The 23,460-nt window shown below is 43.9% G+C and overlaps 32 non-coding genes across 32 annotated transcripts; all 32 read left to right on the top strand.

Moving 5' to 3' along the window:
- Positions 1-519: 519 nt before the first annotated feature.
- Positions 520-605, top strand: TRNAR-UCU (transfer RNA arginine (anticodon UCU)). The gene is given in 2 exon segments: positions 520-556; positions 570-605. It is a non-coding gene; the product is annotated as a tRNA-Arg (tRNA).
- Positions 606-1,221: 616 nt separating this feature from the next.
- Positions 1,222-1,307, top strand: TRNAR-UCU (transfer RNA arginine (anticodon UCU)). The gene is given in 2 exon segments: positions 1,222-1,258; positions 1,272-1,307. It is a non-coding gene; the product is annotated as a tRNA-Arg (tRNA).
- A 615-nt stretch (positions 1,308-1,922) lies between these two features.
- On the top strand, positions 1,923-2,008 carry TRNAR-UCU (transfer RNA arginine (anticodon UCU)). Its single transcript is given in 2 exon segments — positions 1,923-1,959; positions 1,973-2,008. It is a non-coding gene; the product is annotated as a tRNA-Arg (tRNA).
- Positions 2,009-2,623: 615 nt separating this feature from the next.
- TRNAR-UCU (transfer RNA arginine (anticodon UCU)) lies at positions 2,624-2,709 on the top strand. The gene is given in 2 exon segments: positions 2,624-2,660; positions 2,674-2,709. It is a non-coding gene; the product is annotated as a tRNA-Arg (tRNA).
- A 615-nt stretch (positions 2,710-3,324) lies between these two features.
- TRNAR-UCU (transfer RNA arginine (anticodon UCU)) lies at positions 3,325-3,411 on the top strand. Its single transcript is given in 2 exon segments — positions 3,325-3,361; positions 3,376-3,411. It is a non-coding gene; the product is annotated as a tRNA-Arg (tRNA).
- A 616-nt stretch (positions 3,412-4,027) lies between these two features.
- On the top strand, positions 4,028-4,113 carry TRNAR-UCU (transfer RNA arginine (anticodon UCU)). The gene is given in 2 exon segments: positions 4,028-4,064; positions 4,078-4,113. It is a non-coding gene; the product is annotated as a tRNA-Arg (tRNA).
- A 616-nt stretch (positions 4,114-4,729) lies between these two features.
- On the top strand, positions 4,730-4,815 carry TRNAR-UCU (transfer RNA arginine (anticodon UCU)). The gene is given in 2 exon segments: positions 4,730-4,766; positions 4,780-4,815. It is a non-coding gene; the product is annotated as a tRNA-Arg (tRNA).
- Positions 4,816-5,431: 616 nt separating this feature from the next.
- On the top strand, positions 5,432-5,517 carry TRNAR-UCU (transfer RNA arginine (anticodon UCU)). The gene is given in 2 exon segments: positions 5,432-5,468; positions 5,482-5,517. It is a non-coding gene; the product is annotated as a tRNA-Arg (tRNA).
- Positions 5,518-6,132: 615 nt separating this feature from the next.
- On the top strand, positions 6,133-6,218 carry TRNAR-UCU (transfer RNA arginine (anticodon UCU)). Its single transcript is given in 2 exon segments — positions 6,133-6,169; positions 6,183-6,218. It is a non-coding gene; the product is annotated as a tRNA-Arg (tRNA).
- A 616-nt stretch (positions 6,219-6,834) lies between these two features.
- On the top strand, positions 6,835-6,920 carry TRNAR-UCU (transfer RNA arginine (anticodon UCU)). Its single transcript is given in 2 exon segments — positions 6,835-6,871; positions 6,885-6,920. It is a non-coding gene; the product is annotated as a tRNA-Arg (tRNA).
- A 616-nt stretch (positions 6,921-7,536) lies between these two features.
- On the top strand, positions 7,537-7,622 carry TRNAR-UCU (transfer RNA arginine (anticodon UCU)). The gene is given in 2 exon segments: positions 7,537-7,573; positions 7,587-7,622. It is a non-coding gene; the product is annotated as a tRNA-Arg (tRNA).
- A 615-nt stretch (positions 7,623-8,237) lies between these two features.
- TRNAR-UCU (transfer RNA arginine (anticodon UCU)) lies at positions 8,238-8,323 on the top strand. The gene is given in 2 exon segments: positions 8,238-8,274; positions 8,288-8,323. It is a non-coding gene; the product is annotated as a tRNA-Arg (tRNA).
- A 615-nt stretch (positions 8,324-8,938) lies between these two features.
- Positions 8,939-9,024, top strand: TRNAR-UCU (transfer RNA arginine (anticodon UCU)). Its single transcript is given in 2 exon segments — positions 8,939-8,975; positions 8,989-9,024. It is a non-coding gene; the product is annotated as a tRNA-Arg (tRNA).
- Positions 9,025-9,316: 292 nt separating this feature from the next.
- TRNAR-UCU (transfer RNA arginine (anticodon UCU)) lies at positions 9,317-9,402 on the top strand. Its single transcript is given in 2 exon segments — positions 9,317-9,353; positions 9,367-9,402. It is a non-coding gene; the product is annotated as a tRNA-Arg (tRNA).
- A 616-nt stretch (positions 9,403-10,018) lies between these two features.
- On the top strand, positions 10,019-10,104 carry TRNAR-UCU (transfer RNA arginine (anticodon UCU)). The gene is given in 2 exon segments: positions 10,019-10,055; positions 10,069-10,104. It is a non-coding gene; the product is annotated as a tRNA-Arg (tRNA).
- Positions 10,105-10,719: 615 nt separating this feature from the next.
- TRNAR-UCU (transfer RNA arginine (anticodon UCU)) lies at positions 10,720-10,805 on the top strand. Its single transcript is given in 2 exon segments — positions 10,720-10,756; positions 10,770-10,805. It is a non-coding gene; the product is annotated as a tRNA-Arg (tRNA).
- A 615-nt stretch (positions 10,806-11,420) lies between these two features.
- Positions 11,421-11,506, top strand: TRNAR-UCU (transfer RNA arginine (anticodon UCU)). The gene is given in 2 exon segments: positions 11,421-11,457; positions 11,471-11,506. It is a non-coding gene; the product is annotated as a tRNA-Arg (tRNA).
- A 616-nt stretch (positions 11,507-12,122) lies between these two features.
- TRNAR-UCU (transfer RNA arginine (anticodon UCU)) lies at positions 12,123-12,208 on the top strand. The gene is given in 2 exon segments: positions 12,123-12,159; positions 12,173-12,208. It is a non-coding gene; the product is annotated as a tRNA-Arg (tRNA).
- A 616-nt stretch (positions 12,209-12,824) lies between these two features.
- TRNAR-UCU (transfer RNA arginine (anticodon UCU)) lies at positions 12,825-12,910 on the top strand. Its single transcript is given in 2 exon segments — positions 12,825-12,861; positions 12,875-12,910. It is a non-coding gene; the product is annotated as a tRNA-Arg (tRNA).
- A 616-nt stretch (positions 12,911-13,526) lies between these two features.
- On the top strand, positions 13,527-13,612 carry TRNAR-UCU (transfer RNA arginine (anticodon UCU)). The gene is given in 2 exon segments: positions 13,527-13,563; positions 13,577-13,612. It is a non-coding gene; the product is annotated as a tRNA-Arg (tRNA).
- Positions 13,613-14,227: 615 nt separating this feature from the next.
- Positions 14,228-14,313, top strand: TRNAR-UCU (transfer RNA arginine (anticodon UCU)). The gene is given in 2 exon segments: positions 14,228-14,264; positions 14,278-14,313. It is a non-coding gene; the product is annotated as a tRNA-Arg (tRNA).
- Positions 14,314-14,929: 616 nt separating this feature from the next.
- Positions 14,930-15,015, top strand: TRNAR-UCU (transfer RNA arginine (anticodon UCU)). Its single transcript is given in 2 exon segments — positions 14,930-14,966; positions 14,980-15,015. It is a non-coding gene; the product is annotated as a tRNA-Arg (tRNA).
- A 616-nt stretch (positions 15,016-15,631) lies between these two features.
- Positions 15,632-15,717, top strand: TRNAR-UCU (transfer RNA arginine (anticodon UCU)). Its single transcript is given in 2 exon segments — positions 15,632-15,668; positions 15,682-15,717. It is a non-coding gene; the product is annotated as a tRNA-Arg (tRNA).
- A 616-nt stretch (positions 15,718-16,333) lies between these two features.
- Positions 16,334-16,419, top strand: TRNAR-UCU (transfer RNA arginine (anticodon UCU)). Its single transcript is given in 2 exon segments — positions 16,334-16,370; positions 16,384-16,419. It is a non-coding gene; the product is annotated as a tRNA-Arg (tRNA).
- A 616-nt stretch (positions 16,420-17,035) lies between these two features.
- On the top strand, positions 17,036-17,121 carry TRNAR-UCU (transfer RNA arginine (anticodon UCU)). Its single transcript is given in 2 exon segments — positions 17,036-17,072; positions 17,086-17,121. It is a non-coding gene; the product is annotated as a tRNA-Arg (tRNA).
- Positions 17,122-17,737: 616 nt separating this feature from the next.
- On the top strand, positions 17,738-17,823 carry TRNAR-UCU (transfer RNA arginine (anticodon UCU)). The gene is given in 2 exon segments: positions 17,738-17,774; positions 17,788-17,823. It is a non-coding gene; the product is annotated as a tRNA-Arg (tRNA).
- Positions 17,824-18,438: 615 nt separating this feature from the next.
- TRNAR-UCU (transfer RNA arginine (anticodon UCU)) lies at positions 18,439-18,524 on the top strand. The gene is given in 2 exon segments: positions 18,439-18,475; positions 18,489-18,524. It is a non-coding gene; the product is annotated as a tRNA-Arg (tRNA).
- Positions 18,525-19,156: 632 nt separating this feature from the next.
- TRNAR-UCU (transfer RNA arginine (anticodon UCU)) lies at positions 19,157-19,242 on the top strand. The gene is given in 2 exon segments: positions 19,157-19,193; positions 19,207-19,242. It is a non-coding gene; the product is annotated as a tRNA-Arg (tRNA).
- Positions 19,243-21,262: 2,020 nt separating this feature from the next.
- On the top strand, positions 21,263-21,348 carry TRNAR-UCU (transfer RNA arginine (anticodon UCU)). The gene is given in 2 exon segments: positions 21,263-21,299; positions 21,313-21,348. It is a non-coding gene; the product is annotated as a tRNA-Arg (tRNA).
- Positions 21,349-21,964: 616 nt separating this feature from the next.
- Positions 21,965-22,051, top strand: TRNAR-UCU (transfer RNA arginine (anticodon UCU)). The gene is given in 2 exon segments: positions 21,965-22,002; positions 22,016-22,051. It is a non-coding gene; the product is annotated as a tRNA-Arg (tRNA).
- Positions 22,052-22,668: 617 nt separating this feature from the next.
- On the top strand, positions 22,669-22,754 carry TRNAR-UCU (transfer RNA arginine (anticodon UCU)). Its single transcript is given in 2 exon segments — positions 22,669-22,705; positions 22,719-22,754. It is a non-coding gene; the product is annotated as a tRNA-Arg (tRNA).
- A 620-nt stretch (positions 22,755-23,374) lies between these two features.
- TRNAR-UCU (transfer RNA arginine (anticodon UCU)) lies at positions 23,375-23,460 on the top strand. The gene is given in 2 exon segments: positions 23,375-23,411; positions 23,425-23,460. It is a non-coding gene; the product is annotated as a tRNA-Arg (tRNA).

The following is a 23,460-nucleotide window of genomic DNA, read 5'->3' as shown; positions in this document are numbered from 1 at the left end:
GAATTCAAGGGTATTTCCCTCTTGCGGATGGTTGTTTGCCTTGGCAAGAAATCTCTGCCTTTTTTGGCAAAATGCAAAGGAGCGCTTTGAAGCAACAAGGGCGTGGCCGCTAGGTACTAGCCTTAATTTGAAGGTTGTGGGTTGGAGTCCCTCCAGAGTCAAATTTTGGACCATTTTTGATAGTAAAAGTTGTATATTCTCAGGCCATTTTCCAACGGTGCTAAGGACAGAATCGGGCTTCATAGCCAAGGTTTGAGAGCACTGGTCTGCGGTATAAACCGCCCGTACTGGGGCCTCACTGGTCAAAGTACATTAATGAGACTACGGTGCTTTGCATGCTGTTAAGTTGACTCTTATGAATATCTAGAAAACAAGGAGCCACACCAATGTTATAAAGCTGAGCTTTCATCTTTAGCCTGAAAATGATCACCCGCTAGATGTTGTGTTTTTGTAGGATTCTTTCACAAGAGCCATTCACATGTCAGCTCAACAAACTATTTAGAAGACTTGTTGTACGTAGGCTCTGTGGCGCAATGGATAGCGCATTGGACTTCTAGAAGAGAGTAGTGATTCAAAGGTTGTGGGTTCGAGTCCCACCAGTGTCGAGTTTTGGACCAAACCTGAAGTACAATCTTTGTGTCCAATCTTAAAGGGAGTCTGTTCCAGAACCCAGCCCTGCAGATAGATAGGTTAACATCACCTGAATTCAAGGGTGTTTCCCTCTTGCGGATGGTTGTTTCCGTTGGCAAGAAATCTCTGCCTTTTTTGGCAAAATGCGAAGGAGCGCTTTGAAGCAACAAGGGCGTGGCCGCTAGGTAATAGCCTTGATTTGAAGGTTGTGGTTTGGAGTCCCTCCAGAGTCAAATTTTGGACCATTTTTGATAGTAAAAGTTGTATATTCTCAGGCCATTTTCCAACGGTGCTAAGTACAGAATCGGGCTTCATAGCCAAGGTTTGAGAGCACTGGTCTGCGGTATAAACCGCCCGTCCTGGGGCCTCACAGGTAAAAGTACATTAATGAGACTACGGTGCTTTGCATGCTGTTAAGTTGACTCTTATAAATATCTAGAAAACAAAGAGCCACACCAATGTTATAAATCTGAACTTTCGTCTTTAGCCTGACAATGATCACCCGCTAGATGTTGTGTTTTTGTAGGATTCTTTCACAAGAGCCATTCACATGTCAGCTCAACAAACGATTTGGTAGACTCATTGGTAGTAGGCTCTGTGGCGCAATGGATAGCGCATTGGACTTCTAGAAGAGCATAGTGATTCAAAGGTTGTGGGTTCGAGTCCCACAAGAGTCGAGTTTTGGACCAAACCTGAAGTACAATCTTTGTGTCCAATCTTAAAGGGAGTCTGTTCCAGATCCCAGCCCTGCAGATAGATAGGTTAACATCACCTGAATTCAAGGTTATTTCCCTTTCGCGGATGGTTGTTTCCGTTGGCAAGAAATCTCTGCCTTTTTTGGCAAATGCAAAGGAGCGCTTTGAAGCAACAAGGGCGTGGCCGCTAGGTAATAGCCTTGATTTGAAGGTTGTGGGTTGGAGTCTCTCCAGAGTCAAATTTTGGACCATTTTTGATGGTAAAAGTTGTATATTCTCAGGCCATTTTCCAACGGTGCTAAGGACAGAATCGGGCTTCATAGCCAAGGTTTGAGAGCACTGGTCTGCGGTATAAACCGCCCGTCCTTGGGCCTCACTGGTCAAAGTACATTAATGAGACTACGGTGCTTTGCATGCTGTTAAGTTGACTCTTATAAATATCTAGAAAACAAAGAGCCACACCAATATTATAAAGCTGAACTTTCGTCTTTAGCCTGACAATGATCACCCGCTAGATGTTGTGTTTTTGTAGGATTCTTTCACAAGAGCCATTCACATGTCAGCTCAACAAACTATTTAGTAAACTTGTTGTACGTAGGCTCTGTGGCGCAATGGATAGCGCATTGTACTTCTAGAAGCGCATAGTGATTCAAAGGTTGTGGGTTCGAGTCCCACCAGAGTCAAGTTTTGGACCAAACCTGAAGTACAATCTTTGTGTCCAATCTTAAAGGGAGTCTGTTCCAGAACCCAGCCCTGCAGATAGATAGGTTAACATCACCTGAATTCAAGGGTATTTCCCTCTTGCGGATGGTTGTTTCCGTTGGCAAGAAATCTCTGCCTTTTTTGACAAATGCAAAGGAGTGCTTTGAAGCAACAAGGGCGTGGCCGCTAGGTAATAGCCTTGATTTGAAGGTTGTGGGTTGGAGTCCCTCCAGAGTCAAATTTTTGACCATTTTTGATAGTAAAAGTTGTATATTCTCAGGCCATTTTCCAACGGTGCTAAGGACAGAATCGGGCTTCATAGCCAAGGTTTGAGAGCACTGGTCTGCGGTATAAACCGCCCGTACTGGGGCCTCACTGGTCAAAGTACATTAATGAGACTACGGTGCTTTGCATGCTGTTAAGTTGACTCTTATGAATATCTAGAAAACAAGGAGCCACACCAATGTTATAAAGCTGAGCTTTCATCTTTAGCCTGAAAATGATCACCCGCTAGATGTTGTGTTTTTGTAGGATTCTTTCACAAGAGCCATTCACATGTCAGCTCAACAAACTATTTAGTAGACATGTTGTACGTAGGCTCTGTGGCGCAATGGATAGCGCATTGGACTTCTAGAAGAGAGTAATGATTCAAAGGTTGTGGGTTCGATTCCCACCAGAGTCGAGTTTTGGACCAAACCTGAAGTATAATCTTTGTGTCCAATCTTAAAGGGAGTCTGTTCCAGAACCCAGCCCTGCAGATAGATAGGTTAACATCACCTGAATTCAAGGGTATTTCCCTCTTGCGGATGGTTGTTTCCGTTGGCAAGAAATCTCTGCCTTTTTTGGCAAATGCAAAGGAGCGCTTTGAAGCAACAAGGGCGTGGCCGCTAGGTAATAGCCTTGATTTGAAGGTTGTGGGTTGGAGTCCCTCCAGAGTCAAATTTTGGACCATTTTTGATAGTAAAAGTTGTATATTCTCAGGCCATTTTCCAACGGTGCTAAGGACAGAATCGGGCTTCATAGCCAAAGTTTGAGAGCACTGGTCTGCGGTATAAACCGCCCGTCCTTGGGCCTCACTGGTCAAAGTACATTAATGAGACTACGGTGCTTTGCATGCTGTTAAGTTGACTCTTATAAATATCTAGAAAACAAAGAGCCACACCAATGTTATAAATCTGAACTTTCGTCTTTAGCCTGACAATGATCACCCGCTAGATGTTGTGTTTTTGTAGGATTCTTTCACAAGAGCCATTCAAATGTCAGCTCAACAAACAATTTGGTAGACTCATTGGTAGTAGGCTCTGTGGCGCAATGGATAGCGCATTGGACATCTAGATAGAGCATAGTGATTCAAAGGTTGTGGGTTCGAGTCCCACCAGAGTCGAGTTTTGGACCAAACCTGAAGTATAATCTTTGTGTCCAATCTTAAAGGGAGTCTGTTCCAGAACCCAGCCCTGCAGATAGATAGGTTAACATCACCTGAATTCAAGGGTATTTCCCTCTTGCGGATGGTTGTTTGCCTTGGCAAGAAATCTCTGCCTTTTTTGGCAAAATGCAAAGGAGCGCTTTGAAGCAACAAGGGCGTGGCCGCTAGGTACTAGCCTTAATTTGAAGGTTGTGGGTTGGAGTCCCTCCAGAGTCAAATTTTGGACCATTTTTGATAGTAAAAGTTGTATATTCTCAGGCCATTTTCCAACGGTGCTAAGGACAGAATCGGGCTTCATAGCCAAGGTTTGAGAGCACTGGTCTGCGGTATAAACCGCCCGTACTGGGGCCTCACTGGTCAAAGTACATTAATGAGACTATGGTGCTTTGCATGCTGTTAAGTTGACTCTTATGAATATCTAGAAAACAAGGAGCCACACCAATGTTATAAAGCTGAGCTTTCATCTTTAGCCTGAAAATGATCACCCGCTAGATGTTGTGTTTTTGTAGGATTCTTTCACAAGAGCCATTCACATGTCAGCTCAACAAACTATTTAGAAGACTTGTTGTACGTAGGCTCTGTGGCGCAATGGATAGCGCATTGGACTTCTAGAAGAGAGTAGTGATTCAAAGGTTGTGGGTTCGAGTCCCACCAGAGTCGAGTTTTGGACCAAACCTGAAGTACAATCTTTGTGTCCAATCTTAAAGGGAGTCTGTTCCAGAACCCAGCCCTGCAGATAGATAGGTTAACATCACCTGAATTCAAGGGTATTTCCCTCTTGCGGTTGGTTGTTTCCGTTGGCAAGAAATCTCTGCCTTTTTTGGCAAAATGCGAAGGAGCGCTTTGAAGCAACAAGGGCGTGGCCGCTAGGTAATAGCCTTGATTTGAAGGTTGTGGTTTGGAGTCCCTCCAGAGTCAAATTTTGGACCATTTTTGATAGTAAAAGTTGTATATTCTCAGGCCATTTTCCAACGGTGCTAAGGACAGAATCGGGCTTCATAGCCAAGGTTTGAGAGCACTGGTCTGCGGTATAAACCGCCCGTCCTGGGGCCTCACAGGTAAAAGTACATTAATGAGACTACGGTGCTTTGCATGCTGTTAAGTTGACTCTTATAAATATCTAGAAAACAATGAGCCACACCAATGTTATAAATCTGAACTTTCGTCTTTAGCCTGACAATGATCACCCGCTAGATGTTGTGTTTTTGTAGGATTCTTTCACAAGAGCCATTCAAATGTCAGCTCAACAAACGATTTGGTAGACTCATCGGTAGTAGGCTCTGTGGCGCAATGGATAGCGCATTGGACTTCTAGAAGAGCATAGTGATTCAAAGGTTGTGGGTTCGAGTCCCACCAGAGTCAAGTTTTGGACCAAACCTGAAGTACAATCTTTGTGTCCAATCTTAAAGGGAGTCTGTTCCAGAACCCAGCCCTGCAGATAGATAGGTTAACATCACCTGAATTCAAGGGAATTTCCCTCTTGCGGATGGTTGTTTCCGTTGGCAAGAAATCTCTGCCTTTTTTGGCAAAATGCAAAGGAGCGCTTTGAAGCAACAAGGGCGTGGCCGCTAGGTACTAGCCTTGATTTGAAGGTTGTGGGTTGGAGTCCCTCCAGAGTCAAATTTTGGACCATTTTTGATAGTAAAAGTTGTATATTCTCAGGCCATTTTCCATCGGTGCTAAGGACAGAATTGGGCTTCATAGCCAAGGTTTGAGAGCTCTGGTCTGCGGTATAAACCGCCCGTCCTGGGGCCTCACTGGTCAAAGTACGTTAATGAGACAACGGTGCTTTGCATGCTGTTAAGTTGACTCTTATGAATATCTAGAAAACAAGGAGCCACACCAATATTATAAAGCTGAGCTTTCATCTTTAGCCTGAAAATGATCACCCGCTAGATGTTGTGTTTTTGTAGGATTCTTTCACAAGAGCCATTCACATGTCAGCTCAACAAACTATTTAGTAGACTTGTTGTACGTAGGCTCTGTGGCGCAATGGATAGCGCATTGGACTTCTAGAAGCGCATAGTGATTCAAAGGTTGTGGGTTCGAGACCCACCAGAGTCAAGTTTCGGACCAAACCTGAAGTACAATCTTTGTGTCCAATCTTAAAGGGAGTCTGTTCCAGAACCCAGCCCTGCAGATAGATAGGTTAACATCACCTGAATTCAAGGGTATTTCCCTCTTGCGGTTGGTTGTTTCCGTTGGCAAGAAATCTCTGCCTTTTTTGGCAAATGCAAAGGAGCGCTTTGAAGCAACAAGGGCGTGGCCGCTAGGTAATAGCCTTGATTTGAAGGTTGTGGGTTGGAGTCCCTCCAGAGTCAAATTTTGGACCATTTTTGATAGTAAAAGTTGTATATTTTCAGGCCATTTTCCAACGGTGCTAAGGACAGTATCGGGCTTCATAGCCAAGGTTTGAGAGCACTGGTCTGCGGTATAAACCGCCCGTCCTTGGGCCTCACTGGTCAAAGTACATTAATGAGACTACGGTGCTTTGCATGCTGTTAAGTTGACTCTTATAAATATTTAGAAAACAAGGAGCCACACCAATGTTATAAATCTGAACTTTCGTCTTTAGCCTGACAATGATCACCCGCTAGATGTTGTGTTTTTGTAGGATTCTTTCACAAGAGCCATTCACATGTCAGCTCAACAAACGATTTGGTAGACTCATTGTACGTAGGCTCTGTGGCGCAATGGATAGCGCATTGGACTTCTAGAAGAGATTAAAGATTCAAAGGTTGTGGGTTCGAGTCCCACCAGAGTCGAGTTTTGGACCAAACCTGAAGTATAATCTTTGTGTCCAATCTTAAAGGGAGTCTGTTCCAGAACCCAGCCCTGCAGATAGATAGGTTAACATCACCTGAATTCAAGGGTATTTCCCTCTTGCGGATGGTTGTTTGCCTTGGCAAGAAATCTCTGCCTTTTTTGGCAAAATGCAAAGGAGCGCTTTGAAGCAACAAGGGCGTGGCCGCTAGGTACTAGCCTTAATTTGAAGGTTGTGGGTTGGAGTCCCTCCAGAGTCAAATTTTGGACCATTTTTGATAGTAAAAGTTGTATATTCTCAGGCCATTTTCCAACGGTGCTAAGGACAGAATCGGGCTTCATAGCCAAGGTTTGAGAGCACTGGTCTGCGGTATAAACCGCCCGTACTGGGGCCTCACTGGTCAAAGTACATTAATGAGACTACGGTGCTTTGCATGCTGTTAAGTTGACTCTTATGAATATCTAGAAAACAAGGAGCCACACCAATGTTATAAAGCTGAGCTTTCATCTTTAGCCTGAAAATGATCACCCGCTAGATGTTGTGTTTTTGTAGGATTCTTTCACAAGAGCCATTCACATGTCAGCTCAACAAACTATTTAGAAGACTTGTTGTACGTAGGCTCTGTGGCGCAATGGATAGCGCATTGGACTTCTAGAAGAGAGTAGTGATTCAAAGGTTGTGGGTTCGAGTCCCACCAGTGTCGAGTTTTGGACCAAACCTGAAGTACAATCTTTGTGTCCAATCTTAAAGGGAGTCTGTTCCAGAACCCAGCCCTGCAGATAGATAGGTTAACATCACCTGAATTCAAGGGTATTTCCCTCTTGCGGATGGTTGTTTCCGTTGGCAAGAAATCTCTGCCTTTTTTGGCAAAATGCGAAGGAGCGCTTTGAAGCAACAAGGGCGTGGCCGCTAGGTAATAGCCTTGATTTGAAGGTTGTGGTTTGGAGTCCCTCCAGAGTCAAATTTTGGACCATTTTTGATAGTAAAAGTTGTATATTCTCAGGCCATTTTCCAACGGTGCTAAGGACAGAATCGGGCTTCATAGCCAAGGTTTGAGAGCACTGGTCTGCGGTATAAACCGCCCGTCCTGGGGCCTCACAGGTAAAAGTACATTAATGAGACTACGGTGCTTTGCATGCTGTTAAGTTGACTCTTATAAATATCTAGAAAACAAAGAGCCACACCAATGTTATAAATCTGAACTTTCGTCTTTAGCCTGACAATGATCACCCGCTAGATGTTGTGTTTTTGTAGGATTCTTTCACAAGAGCCATTCACATGTCAGCTCAACAAACGATTTGGTAGACTCATTGGTAGTAGGCTCTGTGGCGCAATGGATAGCGCATTGGACTTCTAGAAGAGCATAGTGATTCAAAGGTTGTGGGTTCGAGTCCCACAAGAGTCGAGTTTTGGACCAAACCTGAAGTACAATCTTTGTGTCCAATCTTAAAGGGAGTCTGTTCCAGATCCCAGCCCTGCAGATAGATAGGTTAACATCACCTGAATTCAAGGTTATTTCCCTTTCGCGGATGGTTGTTTCCGTTGGCAAGAAATCTCTGCCTTTTTTGGCAAATGCAAAGGAGCGCTTTGAAGCAACAAGGGCGTGGCCGCTAGGTAATAGCCTTGATTTGAAGGTTGTGGGTTGGAGTCTCTCCAGAGTCAAATTTTGGACCATTTTTGATGGTAAAAGTTGTATATTCTCAGGCCATTTTCCAACGGTGCTAAGGACAGAATCGGGCTTCATAGCCAAGGTTTGAGAGCACTGGTCTGCGGTATAAACCGCCCGTCCTTGGGCCTCACTGGTCAAAGTACATTAATGAGACTACGGTGCTTTGCATGCTGTTAAGTTGACTCTTATAAATATCTAGAAAACAAAGAGCCACACCAATATTATAAAGCTGAACTTTCGTCTTTAGCCTGACAATGATCACCCGCTAGATGTTGTGTTTTTGTAGGATTCTTTCACAAGAGCCATTCACATGTCAGCTCAACAAACTATTTAGTAAACTTGTTGTACGTAGGCTCTGTGGCGCAATGGATAGCGCATTGGACTTCTAGAAGCGCATAGTGATTCAAAGGTTGTGGGTTCGAGTCCCACCAGAGTCAAGTTTTGGACCAAACCTGAAGTACAATCTTTGTGTCCAATCTTAAAGGGAGTCTGTTCCAGAACCCAGCCCTGCAGATAGATAGGTTAACATCACCTGAATTCAAGGGTATTTCCCTCTTGCGGATGGTTGTTTCCGTTGGCAAGAAATCTCTGCCTTTTTTGACAAATGCAAAGGAGTGCTTTGAAGCAACAAGGGCGTGGCCGCTAGGTAATAGCCTTGATTTGAAGGTTGTGGGTTGGAGTCCCTCCAGAGTCAAATTTTTGACCATTTTTGATAGTAAAAGTTGTATATTCTCAGGCCATTTTCCAACGGTGCTAAGGACAGAATCGGGCTTCATAGCCAAGGTTTGAGAGCACTGGTCTGCGGTATAAACCGCCCGTCCTGGGGCCTCACTGGTCAAAGTACATTAATGAGACTACGGTGCTTTGCATGCTGTTAAGTTGACTCTTATGAATATCTAGAAAACAAGGAGCCACACCAATGTTATAAAGCTGAGCTTTCATCTTTAGCCTGAAAATGATCACCCGCTAGATGTTGTGTTTTTGTAGGATTCTTTCACAAGAGCCATTCACATGTCAGCTCAACAAACTATTTAGTAGACATGTTGTACGTAGGCTCTGTGGCGCAATGGATAGCGCATTGGACTTCTAGAAGAGAGTAATGATTCAAAGGTTGTGGGTTCGATTCCCACCAGAGTCGAGTTTTGGACCAAACCTGAAGTATAATCTTTGTGTCCAATCTTAAAGGGAGTCTGTTCCAGAACCCAGCCCTGCAGATAGATAGGTTAACATCACCTGAATTCAAGGGTATTTCCCTCTTGCGGATGGTTGTTTCCGTTGGCAAGAAATCTCTGCCTTTTTTGGCAAATGCTGAGCTTTCATCTTTAGCCTGAAAATGATCACCCGCTAGATGTTGTGTTTTTGTAGGATTCTTTCTCAAGAGCCATTCACTTGTCAGCTCAACAAACAATTTAGTAGACTCATTGTATAAAGGCTCTGTGGCGCAATGGGTAGTGCATTGGACTTCTAGAAGAGAGTAGTGATTCAAAGGTTGTGGGTTCGAGTCCCACCAGAGTCGAGTTTTGGACCAAACCTGAAGTACAATCTTTGTGTCCAATCTTAAAGGGAGTCTGTTCCAGAACCCAGCCCTGCAGATAGATAGGTTAACATCACCTGAATTCAAGGGTATTTCCCTCTTGCGTTTGGTTGTTTCCGATGGCAAGAATTCTCTGCCTTTTTTGGCAAAATGCAAAGGAGCGCTTTGAAGCAACAAGGGCGTGGCCGCTAGGTAATAGCTTTGATTTGAAGGTTGTGGGTTGGAGTCCCTCCAGAGTCAAATTTTGGACCATTTTTGATAGTAAAAGTTGTATATTATCAGGCCATTTTCCAACGGTGCTAAGGACAGAATCGGGCTTCATAGCCAAGGTTTGCGAGCACTGGTCTGCGGTTTAAACCGCCCGTTCTGGGGCCTCACTGGTCAAAGTACAGTAATGAGACTACGGTGCTTTGCATGCTGTTAAGTTGACTCTTATAAATATCTAGAAAACAAAGAGCCACACCAATGTTATAAATCTGAACTTTTGTCTTTAGCCTGACAATGATCACCCGCTAGATGTTGTGTTTTTGTAGGATTCTTTCACAAGAGCCATTCACATGTCAGCTCAACAAACTATTTATTAAACTTGTTGTACGTAGGCTCTGTGGCGCAATGGATAGCGCATTGGACTTCTAGAAGCGCATAGTGATTCAAAGGTTGTGGGTTCGAGTCCCACCAGAGTCAAGTTTTGGACCAAACCTGAAGTACAATCTTTGTGTCCAATCTTAAAGGGAGTCTGTTCCAGAACCCAGCCCTGCAGATAGATAGGTTAACATCACCTGAATTCAAGGGTATTTCCCTCTTGCGGATGGTTGTTTCCGTTGGCAAGAAATCTCTGCCTTTTTTGGCAAATGCAAAGGAGTGCTTTGAAGCAACAAGGGCGTGGCCGCTAGGTAATAGCCTTGATTTGAAGGTTGTGGGTTGGAGTCCCTCCAGAGTCAAATTTTTGACCATTTTTGATAGTAAAAGTTGTATATTCTCAGGCCATTTTCCAACGGTGCTAAGGACAGAATCGGGCTTCATAGCCAAGGTTTGAGAGCACTGGTCTGCGGTATAAACCGCCCGTCCTTGGGCCTCACTGGTCAAAATACATTAATGAGACAACGGTGCTTTGCATGCTGTTAAGTTGACTCTTATAAATATTTAGAAAACAAGGAGCCACACCAATGTTATAAATCTGAACTTTCGTCTTTAGCCTGACAATGATCACCCGCTAGACGTTGTGTTTTTGTAGGATTCTTTCACAAGAGCCATTCACATGTCAGCTCAACAAACGATTTGGTAGACTCATTGTACGTAGGCTCTGTGGCGCAATGGATAGCGCATTGGACTTCTAGAAGAGCATAGTGATTCAAAGGTTGTGGGTTCGAGTCCCACCAGAGTCGAATTTTGGACCAAACCTGAAGTACAATCTTTGTGTCCAAACTTAAAGGGAGTCTGTTCCAGAACCCAGCCCTGCAGATAGATAGGTTAACATCACCTGAATTCAAGGGTATTTCCCTCTTGCGGATGGTTGTTTCTGTTTGCAAGAAATCTCTGCCTTTTTTGGCAAATGCAAAGGAGCGCTTTGAAGCAACAAGGGTGTGGCCGCTAGGTAATAGCCTTGATTTGAAGGTTGTGGGTTGGAGTCCCTCCAGAGTCAAATTTTGGACCATTTTTGATAGTAAAAGTTGTATATTCTCAGGCCATTTTCCAACGGTGCTAAGGACAGAATCGGGCTTCATAGCCAAGGTTTGAGAGCACTGGTCTGCGGTAGAAACCGCCCGTCCTGGGGCCTCTCTGGTCAAAGTACATTAATGAGACAACGGTGCTTTGCATGCTGTTAAGTTGACTCTTATGAATATCTAGAAAACAAGGAGCCACACCAATATTATAAAGCTGAGCTTTCATCTTTAGCCTGAAAATGATCACTCGCTAGATGTTGTGTTTTTGTAGGATTCTTTCACAAGAGCCATTCACATGTCAGCTCAACAAACGATTTAGTAGACACATTGTACGTAGGCTCTTTGGCGCAATGGATAGCGCATTGGACTTCTAGAAGAGAGTATTGATTCAAAGGTTGTGGGTTCGAGTCCCACCAGAGTCGAGTTTTGGACCAAACCTGAAGTACAATCTTTGTGTCCAATCTTAAAGGGAGTCTGTTCCAGAACCCAGCCCTGCAGATAGATAGGTTAACATCACCTGAATTCAACGGTATTTCCCTCTTGCGGATAGTTGTTTCCGTTGGCAAGAAATCTCTGCCTTTTTTGGCAAAATGAAAAGGAGCGCTTTGAAGCAACAAGGGCGTGGCCGCTAGGTAATAGCCTTGATTTGAAGGTTGTGGGTTGGAGTCTCTCCAGAGTCAAATTTTGGACCATTTTTGATAGTAAAAGTTGTATATTCTCAGGCCATTTTCCAACGGTGCTAAGGACAGAATCGGGCTTCATAGCCAAGGTTTGAGAGCACTGGTCTGTGGTATAAACCGCCTGTCCTGGGGCCTCACTGGTCAAAGTACAATAATGAGACAACGGTGCTTTGCATGCTGTTAAGTTGACTCTTATGAATATCTAGAAAACAAGGAGCCACACCAATATTATGAAGCTGAGCTTTCATCTTTAGCCTGAAAATGATCACCCGCTAGATGTTGTGTTTTTGTAGGATTCTTTCACAAGAGCCATTCACATGTCAGCTCAACAAACAATTTAGTAGACTTGTCGTATGTAGGCTCTGTGGCGCAATGGATAGCGCATTGGACTTCTAGAAGAGAGTAGTGATTCAAAGGTTGTGGGTTCGAGTCCCACCAGAGTCGAGTTTTGGACCAAACCTGAAGTACAATCTTTGTGTCCAATCTTAAAGGGAGTCTGTTCCAGAACCCAGCCCTGCAGATAGATAGGTTAACATCACCTGAATTCAAGGGTATTTCCCTCTTGCGGATAGTTGTTTCCGTTGGCAAGAAATCTCTGCCTTTTTTGGCAAAATGAAAAGGAGCGCTTTGAAGCAACAAGGGCGTGGCTGCTAGGTAATAGCCTTGATTTGAAGGTTGTGGGTTGGAGTCTCTCCAGAGTCAAATTTTGGACCATTTTTGATAGTAAAAGTTGTATATTCTCAGGCCATTTTCCAACGGTGCTAAGGACAGAATCGGGCTTCATAGCCAAGGTTTGAGAGCACTGGTCTGCGGTATAAACCGCCCGTCCTGGGGCCTCACTGGTCAAAGTACATTAATGAGACAACGGTGCTTTGCATGCTGTTAAGTTGACTCTTATGAATATCTAGAAAACAAGGAGCCACACCAATATTATAAAGCTGAGCTTTCATCTTTAGCCTGAAAATGATCACTCGCTAGATGTTGTGTTTTTGTAGGATTCTTTCACAAGAGCCATTCACATGTCAGCTCAACAAACGATTTAGTAGACTCATTGTACGTAGGCTCTTTGGCGCAATGGATAGCGCATTGGACTTCTAGAAAAGAGTATTGATTCAAAGGTTGTGGGTTCGAGTCCCACCAGAGTCGAGTTTTGAACCAAACCGGAAGTACAATCTTTGTGTCCAATCTTAAAGGGAGTCTGTTCCAGAACCCAGCCCTGCAGATAGATAGGTTAACATCACCTGAATTCAAGGGTATTTCCCTCTTGCGGATAGTTGTTTCCGTTGGCAAGAAATCTCTGCCTTTTTTGGCAAAATGCAAAGGAGCGCTTTGAAGCAACAAGGGCGTGGCCGCTAGGTAATAGCCCTGATTTGAAGGTTGTGGGTTGGAGTCCCTCCAGAGTCAAATTTTGGACCATTTTTGGTAGTAAAAGTTGTATATTCTCAGGCCATTTTCCAACGGTGCTAAGGACAGAATCGGGCTTCATAGCCAAGGTTTGAGAGCACTGGTCTGTGGTATAAACCGCCCGTCCTGGGGACTCACTGGTCAAAGTACATTAATGAGACAACGGTGCTTTGCATGCTGTTAAGTTGACTCTTATGAATATCTAGAAAGCAAGGAGCCACACCAATATTATAAAGCTGAGCTTTCATCTTTAGCCTGAAAATGATCACCCGCTAGATGTTGTGTTTTTGTAGGATTCTTTCACAAGAGCCATTCACATGTCAGCTCAACAAACAATTTAGTAAACTTGTCGTACGTAGGCTCTGTGGCGCAATGGATAGCGCATTGGACTTCTAGAAGAGAGTAGTGATTCAAAGGTTGTGGGTTCGAGTCCCACCAGAGTCGAGTTTTGGACCAAACCTGAAGTACAATCTTTGTGTCCAATCTTAAAGGGAGTCTGTTCAGAACCCAGCCCTGCAGATAGATAGGTTAACATCACCTGAATTCAAGGGTATTTCCCTCTTGCGGATGGTTGTTTCCGTTGGCAAGAAATCTATGCCTTTTTTGCCAAAATGCAAAGGAGCGCTTTGAAGCAACAAGGGCGTGGCCGCTAGGTAATAGCCTTGATTTGAAGGTTGTGGGTTGGAGTCCCTCCAGAGTCAAATTTTGGACCATTTTTGATAGTAAAAGTTGTATATTCTCAGGCCATTTTCCAACGGTGCTAAGGACAGAATCGGGCTTCATAGCCAATTTTTGAGAGCACTGGTCTGCGGTATAAACCGCCCGTCCTGGGGCCTCACTGGTCAAAGTACATTAATGAGACAACGGTGCTTTGCATGCTGTTAAGTTGACTCTTATGAATATCTAGAAAACAAGGAGCCACACCAATATTATAAAGCTGAGCTTTCATCTTTAGCCTGAAAATGATCACCCGCTAGATGTTGTGTTTTTGTAGGATTCTTTCACAAGAGCCATTCACATGTCAGCTCAACAAACTATTTAGTAGACTTGATGTACGTAGGCTCTGTGGCGCAATGGATAGCGCATTGGACTTCTAGAAGAGAGTAGTGATTCAAAGGTTGTGGGTTCGAGTCCCACCAGAGTCGAGTTTTGGACCAAAGCTGAAGTACAATCTTTGTGTCCAATCTTAAAGGGAGTCTGTTCCAGAACCCAGCCCTGCAGATAGATAGGTTAACATCACCTGAATTCAAGGGTGTTTCCCTCTTGCGGATGGTTGTTTCCGTTGGCAAGAAATCTCTGCCTTTTTTGGCAAAATTCAAAGGAGCGCTTTGAAGCAACAAGGGCGTGGCCGCTAGGTAATAGCCTTGATTTGAAGGTTGTGGGTTGGAGTCCCTCCAGAGTCAAATTTTGGACCATTTTTGATAGTAAAAGTTGTATATTCTCAGGCCATTTTCAAACGGTGCTAAGGACAGAATTGGGCTTCATAGCCAAGGTTTGAGAGCACTGGTCTGCGGTATAAACCGCCCGTCCTGGGGCCTCACTGGTCAAAGTACATTAATGAGACAAGAGTGCTTTGCATGCTGTTAAGTTGACTCTTATGAATATCTAGAAAACAAGGAGCCACACCAATATTATAAAGCTGAGCTTTCATCTTTAGCCTGAAAATGATCACCCGCTAGATGTTGTGTTTTTGTAGGATTCTTTCACAAGAGCCATTCACATGTCAGCTCAACAAACAATTTAGTAGCCTCATTGTACAAAGGCTCTGTGGCGCAATGGATAGTGCATTGGACTTCTAGAAGAGAGTAGTGATTCAAAGGTTGTGGGTTCGAGTCCCACCAGAGTCGAGTTTTGGACCAAACCTGAAGTACAATCTTTGTGTCCAATCTTAAAGGGAGTCTGTTCCAAAACCCAGCCCTGCAGATAGATAGGTTAACATCACCTGAATTCAAGGGTATTTCCCTCTTGCGGATGGTTGTTTCCGTTGGCAAGAATTCTCTGCCTTTTTTGGCAAAATGCAAAGGAGCGCTTTGAAGCAACAAGGGCGTGGCCGCTAGGTAATAGCTTTGATTTGAAGGTTGTGGGTTGGAGTCCCTCAAGAGTCAAATTTTGGACCATTTTTGATAGTAAAAGTTGTATATTATCAGGCCATTTTCCAACGGTGCTAAGGACAGAATCGGGCTTCATAGCCAAGGTTTGCGAGCACTGGTCTGCGGTATAAACCGCCCGTCCTGGGGCCTCACTGGTCAAAGTACATTAATGAGACAACGGTGCTTTGCATGCTGTTAAGTTGACTCTTATGAATATCTAGAAAACAAGGAGCCACACCAATATTATAAAGCTGAGCTTTCATCTTTAGCCTGAAAATGATCACCCGCTAGATGTTGTGTTTTTGTAGGATTCTTTCACAAGAGTCATTCACATGTCAGCTCAACAAACAAATTAGTAGATTTGTTGTACGTAGGCTCTGTGGCGCAATGGATAGCGCATTGGACTTCTAGAAGAGAGTAGTGATTCAAAGGTTGTGGGTTCGAGTCCCACCAGAGTTGAGTTTTGGACCAAACCTGAAGTACAATCTTTGTGTCCAATCTTAAACGGAGTCTGTTCCAGAACCCAGCCCTGCAGATAGATAGGTTAACATCACCTGAATTCAAGGGTATTTCCCTCTTGCGGATGGTTGTTTCCGTTGGCAAGAAATCTCTGCCTTTTTTGGCAAAATGCAAAGGAGCGCTTTGAAGCAACAAGAGCGTGGCCGCTAGGTAATAGCCTTGATTTGAAGGTTGTGGGTTGGAGTCCCTCCAGAGTCAAATTTTGGACCATTTTTGATAGTAAAAGTTGTATATTCTCAGGCCATTTTCCAACGGTGCTAAGGACAGAATCGGGCTTCATAGCCAAGGTTTGAGAGCACTGGTCTGCGGTAGAAACCGCCCGTCCTGGGGCCTCTCTGGTCAAAGTACATTAATGAGACAACGGTGCTTTGCATGCTGTTAAGTTGACTCTTATGAATATCTAGAAAACAAGGAGCCACACCAATATTATAAAGCTGAGCTTTCATCTTTAGCCTGAAAATGATCACTCGCTAGATGTTGTGTTTTTGTAGGATTCTTTCACAAGAGCCATTCACATGTCAGCTCAACAAACGATTTAGTAGACACATTGTACGTAGGCTCTTTGGCGCAATGGATAGCGCATTGGACTTCTAGAAGAGAGTATTGATTCAAAGGTTGTGGGTTCGAGTCCCACCAGAGTCGAGTTTTGGACCAAACCTGAAGTACAATCTTTGTGTCCAATCTTAAAGGGAGTCTGTTCCAGAACCCAGCCCTGCAGATAGATAGGTTAACATCACCTGAATTCAACGGTATTTCCCTCTTGCGGATAGTTGTTTCCGTTGGCAAGAAATCTCTGCCTTTTTTGGCAAAATGAAAAGGAGCGCTTTGAAGCAACAAGGGCGTGGCTGCTAGGTAATAGCCTTGATTTGAAGGTTGTGGGTTGGAGTCTCTCCAGAGTCAAATTTTGGACCATTTTTGATAGTAAAAGTTGTATATTCTCAGGCCATTTTCCAACGGTGCTAAGGACAGAATCGGGCTTCATAGCCAAGGTTTGAGAGCACTGGTCTGTGGTATAAACCGCCTGTCCTGGGGCCTCACTGGTCAAAGTACAATAATGAGACAACGGTGCTTTGCATGCTGTTAAGTTGACTCTTATGAATATCTAGAAAACAAGGAGCCACACCAATATTATGAAGCTGAGCTTTCATCTTTAGCCTGAAAATGATCACCCGCTAGATGTTGTGTTTTTGTAGGATTCTTTCACAAGAGCCATTCACATGTCAGCTCAACAAACAATTTAGTAGACTTGTCGTATGTAGGCTCTGTGGCGCAATGGATAGCGCATTGGACTTCTAGAAGAGAGTAGTGATTCAAAGGTTGTGGGTTCGAGTCCCACCAGAGTCGAGTTTTGGACCAAACCTGAAGTACAATCTTTGTGTCCAATCTTAAAGGGAGTCTGTTCCAGAACCCAGCCCTGCAGATAGATAGGTTAACATCACCTGAATTCAAGGGTATTTCCCTCTTGCGGATAGTTGTTTCCGTTGGCAAGAAATCTCTGCCTTTTTTGGCAAAATGAAAAGGAGCGCTTTGAAGCAACAAGGGCGTGGCTGCTAGGTAATAGCCTTGATTTGAAGGTTGTGGGTTGGAGTCTCTCCAGAGTCAAATTTTGGACCATTTTTGATAGTAAAAGTTGTATATTCTCAGGCCATTTTCCAACGGTGCTAAGGACAGAATCGGGCTTCATAGCCAAGGTTTGAGAGCACTGGTCTGCGGTATAAACCGCCCGTCCTGGGGCCTCACTGGTCAAAGTACATTAATGAGACAACGGTGCTTTGCATGCTGTTAAGTTGACTCTTATGAATATCTAGAAAACAAGGAGCCACACCAATATTATAAAGCTGAGCTTTCATCTTTAGCCTGAAAATGATCACTCGCTAGATGTTGTGTTTTTGTAGGATTCTTTCACAAGAGCCATTCACATGTCAGCTCAACAAACGATTTAGTAGACTCATTGTACGTAGGCTCTTTGGCGCAATGGATAGCGCATTGGACTTCTAGAAAAGAGTATTGATTCAAAGGTTGTGGGTTCGAGTCCCACCAGAGTCGAGTTTTGAACCAAACCGGAAGTACAATCTTTGTGTCCAATCTTAAAGGGAGTCTGTTCCAGAACCCAGCCCTGCAGATAGATAGGTTAACATCACCTGAATTCAAGGGTATTTCCCTCTTGCGGATAGTTGTTTCCGTTGGCAAGAAATCTCTGCCTTTTTTGGCAAAATGCAAAGGAGCGCTTTGAAGCAACAAGGGCGTGGCCGCTAGGTAATAGCCCTGATTTGAAGGTTGTGGGTTGGAGTCCCTCCAGAGTCAAATTTTGGACCATTTTTGGTAGTAAAAGTTGTATATTCTCAGGCCATTTTCCAACGGTGCTAAGGACAGAATCGGGCTTCATAGCCAAGGTTTGAGAGCACTGGTCTGTGGTATAAACCGCCCGTCCTGGGGACTCACTGGTCAAAGTACATTAATGAGACAACGGTGCTTTGCATGCTGTTAAGTTGACTCTTATGAATATCTAGAAAGCAAGGAGCCACACCAATATTATAAAGCTGAGCTTTCATCTTTAGCCTGAAAATGATCACCCGCTAGATGTTGTGTTTTGTAGGATTCTTTCACAAGAGCCATTCACATGTCAGCTCAACAAACAATTTAGTAAACTTGTCGTACGTAGGCTCTGTGGCGCAATGGATAGCGCATTGGACTTCTAGAAGAGAGTAGTGATTCAAAGGTTGTGGGTTCGAGTCCCACCAGAGTCGAGTTTTGGACCAAACCTGAAGTACAATCTTTGTGTCCAATCTTAAAGGGAGTCTGTTCAGAACCCAGCCCTGCAGATAGATAGGTTAACATCACCTGAATTCAAGGGTATTTCCCTCTTGCGGATGGTTGTTTCCGTTGGCAAGAAATCTATGCCTTTTTTGCCAAAATGATTTTGCCAAAATGCAAAGGAGCGCTTTGAAGCAACAAGGGCGTGGCCGCTAGGTAATAGCCTTGATTTGAAGGTTGTGGGTTGGAGTCCCTCCAGAGTCAAATTTTGGACCATTTTTGATAGTAAAAGTTGTATATTCTCAGGCCATTTTCCAACGGTTGCTAAGGACAGAATCGGCTTCAATAGCCAAGGTTTGAGAGCACTGGTCTGTGGTATAAACCGCCCGTCCCTGGGGACTCACTGGTCAAAGTACATTAATGAGACAACGGTGCTTTGCATGCTGTTAAGGTGACTCTTATGAATATCTAGAAAACAAGGAGCCACACCAATATTATAAAGCTGAGCTTTCATCTTTAGCCTAAAAATGATCACCCCGCTAGATGTTGTGTTTTTGTAGGATTCTTTCACAAGAGCCATTCACATGTCAGCTCAACAAACAATTTAGTAGACTTGTTGTACGTAGGCTCTGTGGCGCAATGGATAGCGCATTGGACTTCTAGAAGAGAGTAGTGATTCAAAGGTTGTGAGTTCGAGTCCCACCAGAGTCGAGTTTTGGACCAAACCTGAAGTACAATCTTTGTGTCCAATCTTAAAGGGAGTCTGTTCCAGAACCCTGCCCTGCAGATAGATAGGTTAACATCACCTGAATTCAAGGGTATTTCCCTCTTGCAGATGGATGTTTCCGTTGGCAAGAAATCTATGCCTTTTTAGGCAAAATGAAAAGGAGCGCTTTGAAGCAACAAGGGCGTGGCGCTAGGTAATAGCCTTGATTTGAAGGTTGTGGGTTGGAGTCTCTCCAGAGTCAAATTTTGGACCATTTTTGATAGTAAAAGTTTGTATATTCTCAGGCCATTTTCCAACGGTGCTAAGGACAGAATCGGGCTTCATAGCCAAGGTTTTGAGAGCACTGGTCTGTGGTATAAACGCCTGTCCTGGGGCCTCACTGGTCAAAGTACATTAATGAGACAACGGTGCTTTGCATGCTGTTAAGTTGACTCTTATGAATATCTAGAAAACAAGGAGCCACACCAATATTATAAATCTGAGCTTTCATCTTTAGCCTGAAAATGATCACTCGCTAGATGTTGTGTTTTTGTAGGATTCTTTCAAAAGAGCCATTCACATGTCAGCTCAACAAACGATTTAGTAGACACATTGTACGTAGCTCTTTGGCGCAATGGATAGCGCATTGGACTTCTAGAAGAGAGTATTGATTCAAAGGTTGTGGGTTCGAAGTCCCACCAGAGTCGAGTTTTGGACCAAACCTGAAGTACAATCTTTGTGTCCAATCTTAAAGGGAGTCTGTTCCAGAACCCAGCCCTGAAGATTGATAGGTTAACATCACCTGAATTCAAGGGTATTTCCCTCTTGCGGATGGTTGTTTCCGTTGGCAAAAAATCTCTGCCTTTTTTTGGCAAAATGCAAAGGAGCGCTTTGAAGCAACAAGGGCGTGGCCGCTAGTAATAGCCTTGATTTGAAGGTTGTGGTTGGAGTCCCTCCAGAGTCAAATTTTGGACCATTTTTGATAGTAAAAGTTGTATATTCCTTAGGCCATTTTCCAACGGTGCTAAGGACAGAATCGGGCTTCATAGCCAAGGTTTGAGAGCACTGGTCTGGCGGTATAAACCGCCCGTCCTGGGGCCTCACTGGTCAAAGTACATTAATGAGACAACGGTGCTTTGCATGCTGTTAAGTTGACTCTTATGAATATCTAGAAAACAAGGAGCCACACCAATATTATAAAGCTGAGCTTTCATCTTTAGCCTGAAATGATCACTCGCTAGATGTTGTGTTTTTGTAGGATTCTTTCACAAGAGCCATTCACATGTCAGCTCAACAAACGATTTAGTGGACCCATTGTACGTAGGCTCTTTGGCGCAATGGATAGCGCATTGGACTTCTAGAAGAGAGTATTGATTCAAAGGTTGTTGGTTCGAGTCCCACCAGAGTCGAGTTTTGGACCAACACCTGAAGTACAATCTTTGTGTCCAATCTAAAGGGAGTCTGTTCCAGAACCCAGCCCTGCAGATAGATAGGTTAACATCACCTGAATTCAACGGTATTTCCCTCTTTGCGGATAGTTGTTTCCGTTGGCAAGAAAATCTCTGCCTTTTTTGGCAAAATGAAAAGGAGCGCTTTGAAGCAACAAGGGCGTGGCTGCTAGGTAATAGCCTTGATTTGAAGGTTGTGGGTTGGAGTCCCTCCAGAGTCAAATTTTGGACCATTTTGATAGTAAAAGTTGTATATTCTCAGGCCCATTTTCCAACGGTGCTAAGGACAGAATCGGGCTTCATAGCCAATTTTTGAGAGCACTGGTCTGTGGTATAAACCGCTCCGTCCTGGGGCCTCACTGGTCAAGTACATTAATGAGACAACGGTGCTTTGCATGCTGTTAAGTTGACTCTTATGAATATCTAGAAAACAAGGAGCCACACCAATATTATAAAGCTGAGCTTCATATTTAGCCTGAAATGTTCACTCGCTAGATGTTGTGTTTTTGTAGGATTCTTTCACAAGAGCCATTCACATGTCAGCTCAACAAACGATTTAGTAGACTCATTGTACGTAGGCTCTGTGGCGCAATGGATAGCGCTATGGACTTCTAGAAGAGAGTAGTGATTCAAAGGTTGTGGGTTCGAGTCCCACCAGAGTCGAGTTTTGGACCAAACCTGAAGTACAATCTTTGTGTCCAATCTTAAATGGAGTCTGTTCCAGAACCCAGCCCCTGAAGATTGATAGGTTAACATCACCTGAATTCAAGGTATTTCCCTCTTGCGGATGGTTGTTTCCGTTGGCAAGAAATCTATGCCTTTTTTGGCAAAATGCAAAGGAGCGCATTGAAGCAACAAGGGCGTGGCCGCTAGGTAATAGCCTTGATTTGAAGGTTGTGGGTTGGAGTCCCTCCAGAGTCAAATTTTGGACCATTTTTGATAGTAAAAGTTGTATATTCTCAGGCCATTTTCCAACGGTGCTAAGGACAGAATCGGGCTTCATAGCCAAGGTTTGAGAGCACTGGTCTGTGGTATAAACCGCCCGTCCTGGGGACTCACTGGTCAAAGTACATTAATGAGACAACGGTGCTTTGCATGCTGTTAAGTTGACTCTTATGAATATCTAGAAAACAAGGAGCCACACCAATATTATAAAGCTGAGCTTTCATCTTTAGCCTGAAAATGATCACCCGCTAGATGTTGTGTTTTTGTAGGATTCTTTCACAAGAGCCATTCACATGTCAGCTCAACAAACAATTTAGTAGACTTGTCGTACGTAGGCTCTGTGGCGCAATGGATAGCGCATTGGTACTTCTAGAAGAGAGTAGTGATTCAAAGGTTGTGGGTTCGAGTCCCACCAGAGTCGAGTTTTGGACCAAACCTGAAGTACAATCTTTGTGTCCAATCTTAAAGGGAGTCTGTTCCAGAACCCAGCCCTGCAGATAGATAGGTTAACATCACCTGAATTCAAGGGTATTTCCCTCTTGCGGATGGTTGTTTCCGTTGGCAAGAAATCTAATGCCTTTTTTGGCAAAATGCAAAGGATGCGCTTTGAAGCAACAAGGGCGTGGCCGCTAGGTAATAGCCTTGATTTGAAGGTTGTGGGTTGGAGTCCCTCCAGAGTCAAATTTTGGACCATTTTTGATAGTAAAAGTTGTATATTCTTAGGCCATTTTCAACGGTGCTAAGGACAGAATCGGGCTTCATAGCCAAGGTTTGAGAGCACTGGTCTGCGGTATAAACCGCCCGTCCTGGGGCCTCACTGGTCAAAGTACATTAATGAGACAACGGTGCTTTACATGCTGTTAAGTTGACTCTTATGAATATCTAGAAAACAAGGAGCCACACCAATATTATAAAGCTGAGCTTTCATCTTTAGCCTGAAAATGATCACTCGCTAGATGTTGTGTTTTTGTAGGATTCTTTCACAAGAGCCATTCACATGTCAGCTCAACAAACGATTTAGTAGACACATTGTACGTAGGCTCTTTGGCGCAATGGATAGCGCATTGGACTTCTAGAAGAGAGTATTGATTCAAAGGTTGTGGGTTCGAGTCCCACCAGAGTCGAGTTTTGGACCAAACCTGAAAGTACAATCTTTGTGTCCAATCTTAAAGGGAGTCTGTTCCAGAACCCAGCCCTGAAGATTGATAGGTTAACATCACCTGAATTCAAGGGTATTTCCCTCTTGCGGATGGGTTGTTTCCGTTGGCAAGAAATCTATGCCTTTTTTGGCAAAATGCAAAGGAGCGCTTTGAAGCAACAAGGGCGTGGCCGCTAGGTAATAGCCTTGATTTGAAGGTTGTGGGTTGGAGTCCCTCCAGAGTCAAATTTTGGACCATTTTTGATAGTAAAAGTTGTATATTCTCAGGCCATTTTCCAACGGGTGCTAAGGACAGAATCGGGCTTCATAGCCAAGGTTTGAGAGCACTGGTCTGTGGTATAAACCGCCCGTCCTGGGGGACTCACTGGTCAAAGTACATTAATGAGACAACGGTGCTTTGCATGCTGTTAAGTTGACTCTTATGAATATCTAGAAAACAAGGAGCCACACCAATATTATAAAGCTGAGCTTTCATCTTTAGCCTGAAAATGATCACCCGCTAGATGTTGTGTTTTTGTAGGATTCTTTCACAAGAGCCATTCACATGTCAGCTCAACAAACAATTTAGTAGACTTGGCGTACGTAGGCTCTGTGGCGCAATGGATAGCGCATTGGACTTCTAGAAGAGAGTAGTGATTCAAAGGTTGTGGGTTCGAGTCCCACCAGAGTCG

Source organism: Leptodactylus fuscus, chromosome 3, assembly GCF_031893055.1.
Source record: "Leptodactylus fuscus isolate aLepFus1 chromosome 3, aLepFus1.hap2, whole genome shotgun sequence".
NCBI lineage: Eukaryota > Metazoa > Chordata > Amphibia > Anura > Leptodactylidae > Leptodactylus > Leptodactylus fuscus.
This window is presented reverse-complemented; position numbering and strand designations above follow the sequence as displayed.